Below are 13120 nucleotides of genomic sequence, written 5' to 3' on the forward strand. Positions count from 1 at the left end.
GGGGAGCACTTTTTATAAAGCTCCAAAGGAAAGAGCCATTTCATATTGGGGGAAAAAAACATATTTGTCTTGTCAATTTATGACTAAGTTGTGCCTTTGTAAGAAAAATGTACCAGTAAAATACAATTATATTTATTACCAGAAAAAAATAATTTTGTTTACCTAAAACAAAAAGTCTTAAAAATAAAAAAAAATGGTATATTAGTCTGATATTTATGTGTATATATAACCATGATTGGAAGTCAAATAAAAAGGGGATTCGCTTAGAAAATAGTCTTATTGCCATAGCAACCAATGAGATAGTCTGGTCAACAGCACTTTTTAACTAGTTTCTATGGTGATAAGTCTACTTTTCAGACTTTATAATAGAGTTACTTTTTATATACAGTATAACCCCCAGTACCCCAGTATTCTGTTATTTTATTTCACAAATCAAACTAGATATAGTTATTGTATTAACCAGGCAAAGAGTAGCCATTGTGCAAACTGGTACCGCATTGCCCAATGGCGCCTCCTACAAGACTTTACAACAGTAATGTGTGGCCCCAGGCTGGATACACACAGTCACACGCTGCAAAAACCCACTTTTATCTAATGTCGTTCCAATAAACTTCCATTATCTGTGGACCTGGAATCCGCCATTGTTGTTGGTCATGTGATATTTTTGGTGCCTTTCCCTGCTCAGTCACCACACTGAGCTGATTCTTTATGGTAATGCTATGAAGTCTATTCCTCCATAGAGTCAAAGTCATATGGTCAGAGTGTCCAGCTGTGTGCTTAAGACTGAGCCATTCTATTGTTTACCACAAGACAGGATGAAAAGAGTCAAGATGTTTGTCTAGTAGATTGGGCTAAGATAACAGATCTAGGGATCATTTTCAGCTTTCTAAAAACTAGACTTGTGCATTCGTCTTCGGGCGAACATGAAAACGAACACGAAGAGTGCGTTTTCGTGTTCGTTCCGAAGACATGAAGAAGAGAAGACAGTGCCGGTAAAACGTAGGCGAAGACGAAGACTCACACACGAAGAATCTTCGCCTTCGTCTACTATTCTCCCCGGTCCCTTCCCCATCTAACTTACCTTATCTTCACAGCATCGCGGGATTTCCGCTCCCGTTAACCCCTGCGATGCTGCGTTGGATAACGGGAGCAGAAATCCGTAGGGTAAAGGGCTGTGCAAGCGACCAATAGGCTCACTCGCACGGCCCCTTACCACTAGTTGCTAGGCAGAAAAAAAAAAATAACCTGGGACCCTGCTGCAACAGTTAAAAGTCCGTGCCAGCGACCAACAAAGTCGCCGGTACGGACATTTAACTGACACAGCAGAGACACCAGTGGTCTCCCCGCTGTGTCAGTTAAATGTCAGTGCCAGCGACCAACAAAGTCGCCGGTACAGACATTTAACTTAGTATAAATAACTTACTATAACTTCGGACACAATGCTGCCCTCTGTTGGTTTTAAATTAAGTAGCATATGCTTGAAATCCAAAGTTATTCTGCTACTCGGTGTAAAACCAACAGAGGGCAGCATTCTGTCCGAAGATATATTAGCCATATGTGGCAGTGTGTTCATTTTCATTTATTAATTATTTAAATAAAATATATTTCCATGATCCGCTGGTCTCCCCGCTGCAACAGTTAAATGTCCGCACTCGCGGACATTAATTTTGTCGAACTTCCAAACTCTTTTTTTCTATTTATTTTGGGGTTTTTTTGTATTAAACTGTTAGACGAAAGGATCATGGGAATAAATGCAAATGAGCTCACGGCCCCATATGGCTTATATATCTTTGGACAGAATGCTGCCCTCTGTTGGTTTTACATTAAGTAGCATATGTTTGAAATCCAAAGTTATTCTGCTACTCGACGTAAAACCAACAGCAGCATTCTGTCCAAAGATATATTAGCCATAGTCTAACAGTTTAATACAAAAAAACCCCTAAATAAATAGAAAAAAAGAGTTTGGAAGTTCCACAAAATTAATGCCCGCGAGTGCGGACATTTAACTGTTGCAGCGGGGAGACCAGCGGATCATGGAAATATATTTTATTTAAATAATTAATAAATGAAAATGAACACATTGCCACATATGGCTAATATATCTTCGGACAGAATGCTGCCCTCTGTTGGTTTTACGTTGAGTAGCAGAATAACTTTGGATTTCAAACATATGCTACTTAATGTAAAACCAACAGAGGGCAGCATTCTGTCCAAAGATATATAAGCCATATGGGGCCGTGTGCTCATTTGCATTTATTCCCATGATCCTTTCGTCTAACAGTTTAATACAAAAAAACCCAAAATAAATAGAAAAAAAGAGTTTGTAAATTCGACAAAATTAATGTCCGTGAGTGCGGACATTTAACTGTTGCAGTGGGGAGACCAGCGGATCATGGAAATATATTTTATTTAAATAATTAATAAATGAAAATTAACACACTGCCACATATGGCTAATATATCATCGGACAGAATGCTGCCCTCTGTTGGTTTTACACTGAGTAGCAGAATATTCTGCCCGAGAATATATTAGCTATATATGGTACTGTGATCATTGGTCGACAGCAGGAGGCCCCCTGCTGGCGACCAATGGAGTTGCTGATACACACATTTAAAGTACTGGCGCCAGAGCTGCGTTAACCCCGTATTAACCCCTTAACCGGAAAAAACGAAGAAAAAACGAATATTCGCCCGAAGAGAAGACAGGAACGGGCGAATATTCGCGGAATACGAAGATTTTTTTTTCCCCGAAGACGAGCACGAAGACGAACACGAAGAGCCCCCTGGTGCCCAAGTCTACTAAAAACATATTATGTAAAAACTAGAATGTTTTTTTTTTGTGGCCCCTGCCTTACTTACCCCCTCTCTACTTGCACCAACTTGCATTACTGCGTGTAGTACATAGTGTAGTTTCAGAATAATACTTATTCTAGCTCAATTAGTATTTGCTTGATATTTCTTTATTGGTTTCCGTGCTTTGTGATTTATACTATTTCCCTATGAAATGCCACTAGCTCCTAATTATTCAGGTGCATTTATAAACCGGCGATGTTTAAGAGAATTAAAATGTTGCTGGGTTTGGGATTTTAAATTAATATGTAAATTGGTCACGGATCAGAGTGCGCGAGGAGAGAATACTTTTCCTGGTTTGTTTCCTTAGAACTTTGCATCTCTGGAACAAATTAACACACAACTGATTTAATAATGTTTTATAGGGCTATTTACAATGTAACATAAACTTGGGAAATCGTTTTCTACAGTCCTTAATGATAGTCATAACTTATTATGGTATATGTACAGTATGTTCTGACATATATAGACCCCACCAAAGACCTTATATTCAAAGGTCCGCTTCACTCTAAAGAAAGTCCGCTGCATGTGGTATCAGACGGGTGATGTCCTAGAACATGGCTGGTTGGAAAAAAGGGGGCTTCTTTGAACTTGGTCCAATATCTTTCCCCTCGATAACTTTTTTACATCGGTATATACATTAGGATTATTGTGATGATTCATGAGGTCATGGCGCCTAGAAAGTTCGACCCAATATTGCTTCTGCAATCAACAGCAACATGCCATTGGCTGCTACAATAACGTGCTCCATGTTTATCAATTATTTCCCCGTAATTTTATATATATTCCTCTTCCAAACACATCCTTGATAACGGCTTGACATTTAAACTCTGTATGCATTACGGCAAGCAGCGGATTATTTGTGATACCCTCAGAGCTTCTTATATTGCTGTGTAAGAGTTAGAAAGATTAATTGAAACAAAATGAAGGAGACTAAGAGTAAATTGGATTTACAGTAATAAGTGCTCAATAAAACCACAATTCCCAGCCAACAAAGGTGTGGATGAAGTGAGCGATCATTTAAAGAGAGAGAGATAGGAGCCTTGTATGTAGATGAAAATTAGACATGGTCAGGAGGGTTTAGCCATCAGATTGCTACCATTATTTCCATCAGATAGCTTGGATAAAATTACACGAGAAGCATATATGTTGTCAGAGTGATGATAATGTCACTATATTTACATAATTGTGGAATATGCAGCGTTTTATGAACAAAAAAATTTCATCATAGGCAGCATTATGATGTATCAGAGCTCTGTGTACCATGTCTCAGATGGTTGTAGTTTTGGTCAGTTTAAGCCAACTGTGTGGTATTTAGCAATGTCATTTTAGGAAGATGCTTCAATGAATCCACACTTTAATAAGAAGGTAATTACAGATCGTGTTTTGCCATCAATTCTGTTCCTGATGGCTTCCTTCCAGAATCTGTTTCTGACTCCATAGGACTTTAGATAGGGTACCACATTAGGCTTACCAATCATTGTACCAGGGCACATCATTTGATATCTTAAAGATCCTGAGAAGACTGTAGGTGCTAGAAACACCTTTTAGTGGGATAATATATTCACAGGGTACTAATTCACATAGGTTTCCTAGACTTGAGTGGTTCTTTCATCAGATTGTCCAGCTTAACAGTGGATCTTTGAGGTCTTGGATGTTTAGGCAACACTATTGTTGACTTTTATCATATTATTGGAAGGGATTTAACTTAAAAAGAAGACAGACCTGATATAGGACATTAAAGCATTGAGGTAATGATACAGATAACCTGAGTTTTCAGGGGGATAACGGGGGAGTCATAGTAAAAATGTATTATTTGAACTTAATGGAACAAGGATGGGACAGGGTGTTATAAAAGTATACCCTGGAGCCTCAAGAAAGCCTCGAAAAATTGGGGTTTGTCTGGTCCTCTTCATTAAAATTGTAAAGCTCTGCCTCACTGTCTCTTATTTTACTTTCTGAACAACCATGTTGTATAATTATTCTTAGATCAGCTCTTGTACGTATAAATAAATGCTTTTCGCTCCTGCCTGCAAAGTTTATAATCCAATTTACTGTCCTACATGAAACTCTGGAGCTTGTAAAACATGTAGCAAGTTTTTCATTGCAGTGAAAGTGCTTGTGTTCTGTGATATTTACTGTTTAAAATTGCTTATTTAGCAAACAGCAAAGAGAAATCAGTGGCACGCATATGGCAGTGAGTGAAAAGTTCCAAGAAAACATAACTTTTAATTATTATTATTAGGATTTCATTGCCAAAAATGCAGTTTACCAAATGTTACTCCAAAAATGTATGAGCTGTCGGGATGTAAATGACTTTGCTTTCATAGGGAAAAAAAAAAATCAAAGGAGGCAGATGTGGAAGATTTTTTAACAGAGCTTCCATAGTTATTTATTTCTTTTTTTTTCAGACTAGTTCTTTTGTTCTTTGTGCAATGCCCCATAAGTAGGGAAATCATGTTTTTTTCCAAACATTTTTTTTAAATAGCAGGAACTAGCACTTCCAAGGCAGAAAGTGGGGATTGTATGGTCAAGGACATGTAGACCTCTCACACTACTCTAGAAACAAATACTAACAATGACCCAAGCTGGTCCTGCTAGTGGAACACATGGCCGCACTCCAGGAGCTATACACATGCAGCGCCTACTCTTCCTGGAATTCCCGGGCTGAGAATCAGTTTAGGACAATAGACCACACATTGAATGAGCAAACCCAATTTATATCCCTACAACTGTGGACTACTATACCAACTCACAGGAGGATTAATCGGCTGGATGTATATGATTACTTGTAGGATATTCCCAATGGGCAGGGAAAGACCTAGACAGCCTTTAGTGAGTGAGGAGTAGGTAGAAAGTGGGTGGCAAGTGGGCATGACCAGGCACCATACCCTTTTCCAGAGAGTGAAGAAACTGAACCAGGGAAGCACGGTTCCACCAGGAGACTCCAAGTCAAACCTAGAAGGTTCCTAGGTGTTCATATAATGCTTACTTGATTATAAAATATGTTCCTGTATAACATCTACTCTACAAATGTGAAGTAAAACTAAATCGTTGTTACATCCCCACCCTATTATAAGAACCTCGATCCAAAAAAATGTATATAAGATTTATATTGCTAAAATGGGAGCTTTGAGCATATTCGAGAGTTCAAACCAGGTTAGAGCAAATGTTAAGAGATGGAAAACCAATAGCAGGTTTGAGATTAAGTGCAGCTTTAATGCAATTAAAGTTTCTAATACAACAGAAGACAAATTGGTCTCAGAATGTAAATGAATTACGTCCCTTTCTTAACAGACGCACGTTCGGTGTATGTATAACTGTGTGAATGTGTATGGATCTCTTAACCCTCCCATGAACCAACTTAACTTAACAAACTGTAATATATTGTGGGACCAGATAGGATGAAAGTATATTTAGAACATTAAGAATACTCACTGAATTCTAATTCTGAATCAGTTTAAGTTTCCAATGCTTATTTATTTTCTTATTTATTTGACACATTTAAATGAATTTTAATTTCTATTAATGAAGGTGAAAGAGCGTAAGATGCAAACATTCCAATTGCCATGATTAATACTTACTTTACTACGTATAATGTAATCGAACTGAGGCAGCAAACTATAGGACTTGAAAGCTACAGTACAGACACACCAGGTGTTTCGGGCAATACATAGCACGTTGGTCAGCGATAACGCAATGTGGACAGTTTAATTGTTTGTTAATTAGAGAAATACCAAAAACTCTGGCAGGATTATGTTTCTCTAGGAACAATTTAGACCCTGCCTGAAAGTCTTTTAAGGTAATTCCGGAGTAAATATACAAAGCACTATATCTTGATAAATGGTAATGTTCCTTTCCAGTATTGACTGCAGCCGTTGGAGTTAAATACCACTTCAAATGGACAGGCAAGGAAAGCTCTTTCAAAGAACTCAGCGGAGACGTATCTAGACAACAAGGCTCCAGATGATATAATTTTATCAATTAAATAGTTGGGAAACCTGTTGAGAGTTGTCTTCAAATGATCTTTAGAAAATAGAAGGAAACTCGTGTTCACCGAGGCTTGAATTATCTGTTACGTTACAGGGTGGTATGTAATTTTATAGTATAAAGTTGCCTGACCTAAAAGATGGAAGATGGCTTGGTTTAACCCATTAAGTGCCTTATGGAGGAATGGGACAGACATGGTGGGACTCACAGCACAGTCCCAGGTGTTAATTTCTAGAATACTGTGCAGCCTCCTTTGTTTGTCCACATAAAGCTAAAGGATATGTTTCAAGCGCAAGGGTTATTTTGACACTGTTATGTTAAAGCTGAAACCTGCTACCGGCAGGGCTGCTAGGAATATTCTTATTAAAAACAGTCAATATCAGTTGTATGATTCCCCTTTAACTCCAACTAGATGACATCAGCCATTTCTTCCATGTTCTGCGCATGTTGCTGAATAATACATGTAAAGTGCTGCCCCCTGCAGTATGCATGATGTATAAACACACAGAAGGGAATCCGTTACTGGGTTATACATCCCACATACTGCAGGGGGCAGCACTTAACATGTGCTGGTATGTAAAATGAGGATGTGTCCCGGAAAAAGTGGCAGATATGGTGGCCCTAATGGCAACCCATACCTGATTATGCTTTAAAAGAGTCTGCATCAACCTGGCATGACCCCACTGAACATCACCCCAGTGCCCATCCGTCTATACCTTTATGGCGTTAATTTTGCAGTTAACGGAATTAGTTTTTCCGAGTTTGCGGACTGTTCTTATGCATGAAAAACATAATTTATATTCTTCGACGGGCGCATTGTTCGGTTGCTCAGGTTTGACGACAGCTGAAATTTTACCTGCTGAGAAAAATCACTGGAAGACACAGAAGAGAGGAAAAAATCAAATGTGTCTCTATTATTTAGAATCCCGATGAATCATTTAATACAGATATCGATACGATGGAAGAGAGAGATTTTTTTGGTGTTCTAGTTTAGAACATAGATGCCGCTGGAACGGTTTTATACTTTTTTTTCTCTCTCTGTTTAATGATGGATACAGTAATCTGTATGGGATTGTAATGGTGTATTACCATTACCAACTGATCATACAGATGTTCTACTAGTGAGATAATGGACCTTACTGGGCATCATATTGTTTGTTTACGTTCAGGGAGAAAGGGACATGGGGTGTTTTCTATTTCTGGGAAGAAATTAATAAATGTCACCATACGTGTTACGATCAAGTACTATTAAAGTAATTATGATAATTTAATTTAAACATAATGTATCCAGGGCTGGTGGATCATTAAGGTACACCAGGATGTTGCCTTCAAGTATTTTGAGGGTCTTAGTGTTGGGTGACCAGGTGGTTATTTTAATCAGGAATCCTGCAGGGGCGGAAGGCATTCAGTACAGCTCTGCTTTCAGAATTTCCATATGTGGCCCCAGTTAAAGGAGCCAATCGACCAGTCTAGCTTAGGCAAATGGCGTCCCTTGGTGCCTTGTAATGTTGCTGTTGTAGGTCTATTCTGCTTGTGTGGTGGTCCACATTGTACCGACCTTCAGCGGCCCCCAGGTTGTGCACAGATGCACATACGATGATGCGTAAAATATATGAAGGAACATCTACATGGAGGTCATTTTCTGTCCACTGGAACATCATGAGATATACCCCCAGGGAATGCAAATTCTGCATCCAGTATCAATAAGTGGGATATCTGCCAGGACAGCTGGGAATAACCCTGGTTGTCAGGACAAAAATTTGTGACTGTTGGTGGGTATGAAGGAAGATATCTGAAGTAGCAAAGCTGATAGTAGCCTCTAAAATATGCTTTTCTTTTTTCTTGGCACCGCCGTACAAGCATTTCATACCCATACTAATTAAGATTTTCACATTCTTTAAAGTATTCAAGAAAAAATGGAATTCTTCTTCCAAAATTAACAAAAAGTTTTTTTTTTTTATTATGCTGTTACCCCATTTCTAGTCCGCCATCGGGGCTTTTATAACAATCACGTCATGTAAAACAAATCCTACACCTTTAAAGAAAATTGTTAACACTTCCAAAGGTGGCATTCTTGTTAAAAGCTAAACCATGTAGATATTCAGGTTAAAAATAGTTTCTCGACCGCAGAGACAGGACTTACATTGTAATCTGTGTATCCCCAGGCAGTGCGGGTTCCGTATTTATAGTATCAATTAATTAGATGATCAAGCTTTGATATTTATTTGATTTATGTGGCTAGACAGAGTGATTGATGTGAATGCTTATGAGTCGTCACAGAGACAACGCGCGGTTAATTGTATGATGAAACAAAGTTTTTATTTGCTGCTATGAAAGTGCTTAAAATACAACATGCGGTGGTTTGCCGCCATAAATGAATAAATTTGGCTTTAATTAAATACAAAAAAATCTTAAAAATATTCCACTGGGCAAGTTGTTTTAAAAAAACTTTATATATCTGAAAGAGGTTTTCTTATTTTCGGTAGGCACAGGACAGCCTAATAATTAGTCAAATAAAATAAAATTATATTCATTTGGTATATTTTAGGCATTTGTTTTAGACTAACCAGATCAGCAGGAGAGCCGCGTACCAAGCACTCCTGTTTTATTCATACGTACGATTCAATATTTCGGATTTGCACCGTCAGCCGCTGACGTGTTAATTGCCGGTATTCGGTAGGCTATACACTCCCTGGAAAATTGCGGCACAGCTAACGATATTGAAAGTGGTTAAAATTGTCCATAGAAATATTATTTACGAGCACCGGTAAACCATATAGTGTTACAAAGTAACTCAGTGATTTTATTTTACCACTAGATGTCTCAATATTTTTCCAATGTGTAGTAAACAAAGAAGCCGAATTAGACATGTTTAACCCCGGACTGACTGATCTGCAATCTGTATGGCTTTTTTTTGGGGGGGGGGGGGGGGTCAACAAACAGAGAGTTAGTGTAGATGGTCCTAACTCACTTTCTTATACTTTTTCTCTTTAAAAGTAGGTGTTATTTTTTTAAAGAAATATTTTAGATGTTAAGTAATACATTGGATAGTTTATGCATTAGCTTTTGGGGGGGGGGGCAAGCAGAGACACTAGTGGAGTATCTGACCATTTTTTTTAAAAAGTTGATGTTTTATGTTTTGAGAAGTATTTTTTTTATATATATTATTAATTGAATCTGTAGGATTTAGGGCTTTTAACTGTGTTATGGTGTTTAAACAACTTCTAGTTCATCCGAGCTGTTGATCTTATAGTAAGCGGCTACAGGAGTTGATGATCAAAGAGGGTTGAGCACAGAGCGCTTAGAAGCAATAATACAAAACCAGCACAGTTCAAAGCAAATAAATCCAAAATAAAGGGAAAAACTATCAGGGCCAAGAAAACCAGAATTCTTGCATAAATCCGGACATGGTCACCGGCAATCAAATTATTAAAACATAAGTAATCAGTCTAAGTTTATGCATGGAAGAGAAGTATTGATTGTAGAAGTGAAGATTCATATGGGGACATCAGTTGGTGTATTAACATCAATTTTACGGTTCAGACAAAGTATGGCTTATTCTGGGTCATGGACTGGTTTCTATAGTCAGTATAATCAACCATGTCATGTAGAAGAGAGAATGGGGCTGTCTGAGTCCTCTGGTGGAATATAACACAGAGACCTGAGCTAGTAATGATTTAGAACCAACCATAGAGTGTTGAGGCCAAAAAAAAAAAGGAAGCCCCGCTAAATACATGAGAGGAACGTGTAACATACAGATAGACAGGTTTGTCTGAATGATTCATCTTATCAGTAGTCTGTAGACCTTGCTGTGCAGTTTCATCCTCATCTTCCCGTACGTGATTTTCTCAATATTACTTCTATCTATAGCGTTTTTTTTTACAGTTTTCGTGTATTCTGTCAGAGTTATGTGTGATATTTCATAATTGAAGCATCAGTTACTGTTTGTCTGCGAAGCTTCATGTAAAAGTAAAGCTTATCAGATGGATTCTGGCTGTATTAATCATAAGATGCACACAACTGAATGACAGTGTTTGTAAAATACATCGTGGGCTTGATGTGAAATCATTAGACTCACTTATAAAATATATACAAAGCATAAGTCAGGAGGGTTTTGAGGTTCTTATATTGCACTTTCCCTTCCCTACAAGTTGCTTACGTGGCTGTTTAGATCAGTCCAGATGATTGAAACCAACTCATCTCAACGGCTACATTTATGAGCAGTGCTTCTTTACGACTTTGAATATAAATTCCACTTCTTAAGGCAGGGAACTTTCTTCTGAACGAAGCAAGGTCCAAAGTTACAAGGGGCACAGCCAAGTTCATTTGATCTATCAAAACTGAGCCAGACCTTGGTCTATATTAGTAAATACTTGTGGTGCCAATCCTTGGGCTTTACTCAATAGTTACCATTCTGTAGAGGTGAGATCTGAGCCATGGATTGGATCAGTGAGCCACGGTTGAGCCGAGCCAGATACGTTAGAAACAGGAGGAGTCAAGGTTTAACCAGGCTCATACATGGGGAACTTGAGCTCTCTTCGAACCAGCAGTGGTTCAACTAGCTTTATCACTTTGTATGAAAATCTAGACCGCTCTAATTAAATATATCACACATTCCTAGTTGGGACCTAAAATTCTTACGTATAATCTAGGCCTTTCTATATTTTTTGGAGAGATCCTGGCGTTCTGCCTGGTAAAGGAATAATTCCACTTGCTAAATACCGGTGCAGTTGGGTTAATGTAGAGACGGTGCAGCTGGGTTAATGTAGAGATGGTGCAGTTGGGTTAATGTAGAGATGCTGGGAGACTGAGCATTGAAAGGCTGTCAGTAAGGCGATCTCTCGCTTGTTGTCAAACTCTGGGTTTTAATGTTACTGCAGTGCAGGAAACGAGCAGCCAGCTCCATCCCCTCGCTCCTTTCCCCGGCGGTGAACACATCCATGGACTTCATCACCTGAGGCGACTCCAGACAGCCTGGAGCCCTGCTTTATCCAATGATTCCAAATTAGAAGGGGAGGCTTTTAGCAATTCTGTGGCACTGATTCTTCTGACCCAGCTCTGTGCTAACCGAATATGTCTTATTGAATAGCCTCCTGCCATCAATCTTACAAATACTATTAGAGAGGATTCAGTCGTTTGGATATGTACACATACAAACTGTCTCTCTATCAATCCATCTATCTATATAACCGGCCAAGAAGATATATATACCATATATATATATATATATATATAAAATCATGCATCATTCTCTCTCTCTCTCTCTCTCTCTCTATATATATATATATAGTGATTATGTATTTTACATAATTTATTTGTTTTTTGCTTTTTATGGACATTGTTATGGACACTATTAATAATTGATTGTTGGGGTTAACATTAAAGATTTTTGAACACATTAAATAAAATAACATGAGGCATTATTACATTGTTGTTAAGGCTATTGTCTGCAGCCCCAGCTATTCTTACTTCGCTGTAATTTACTGTAATGTTTTAGCATCTACGGTAAATACTACATAGCTTCGAAAAACAAGAGAATGTGTATTAAAAATGTATGTCTCATTTATGGTTGCACTCTATCCCGGTGCATGTTTCCTTTACTTTGGTGTTTTAGTTTGCAGTGTATGTGTGCCGAGAGGGCCGTATTAGTGCCTTTATGAATATGTATTGAAGGGACAGTCTCAGCAAAATATATTGTATATGAAAGTACTTTATAAGTACTTTAAAATGCATTCTTTTTAATAAAAAAGCACTTACCTTAGGGAGAAGCTGGAGCTCCCAACCTTCTCTGTGATCCATGAAGCAGCCAATCAATGGCCTTCCTACTGACATCAATAGAGGTGATTTCTGCACATGTTCCATGAGGGGGTCTCCTTAGACCACCCCACGATGTCTCCAAGCCAGTAAGTATATCATATGCCAAAAGATGTGTTCAGCCTAACACACCGAGGAGGAGGATTCTACAGAATCCCACTATACATCCGCATGGAAGATGCCATGTTAAAGTGTATGTAATGGCGAGAGTTTCCCTTTAAATGGATTTGTGTAACCAAGATTGGGTATAAAACTCATATGGAAGTCTGTGGTCAGTTTCCCGGAGAAGAAAACGGTGGTTTAATATTTTAAATCATTGGCAGCCGCACGGGTACCCTTTGTTTTATGATGCTACAGGCAACCATCCAGCTAACCGTGCCTTAAATATATCATAGGAATACTGAGCCAAATATAACATTTTATTTATATGTCAAAGGGAATAGTCTGTACTATTCTAACACATAGAA

General features: G+C 38.3%; 1 protein-coding gene across 1 annotated transcript in view; it reads left to right on the plus strand.

The window, feature by feature from the left end:
• LOC149298289 (protein diaphanous homolog 2-like) overlaps positions 1 to 13120 on the plus strand; it is a gene marked incomplete at its 3' end in the record, with an annotated part of 441418 nt that overhangs the window by 128786 nt on the left and 299512 nt on the right. The gene's annotated exons all lie outside the window — the stretch shown is intronic.

This window comes from Sceloporus occidentalis, unplaced genomic scaffold (assembly GCF_023333645.1).
Source record: "Sceloporus occidentalis isolate IW3139 unplaced genomic scaffold, rSceOcc1.0.p SCAF_34, whole genome shotgun sequence".
NCBI classification, from domain to species: Eukaryota; Metazoa; Chordata; class Lepidosauria; order Squamata; family Phrynosomatidae; genus Sceloporus; species Sceloporus occidentalis.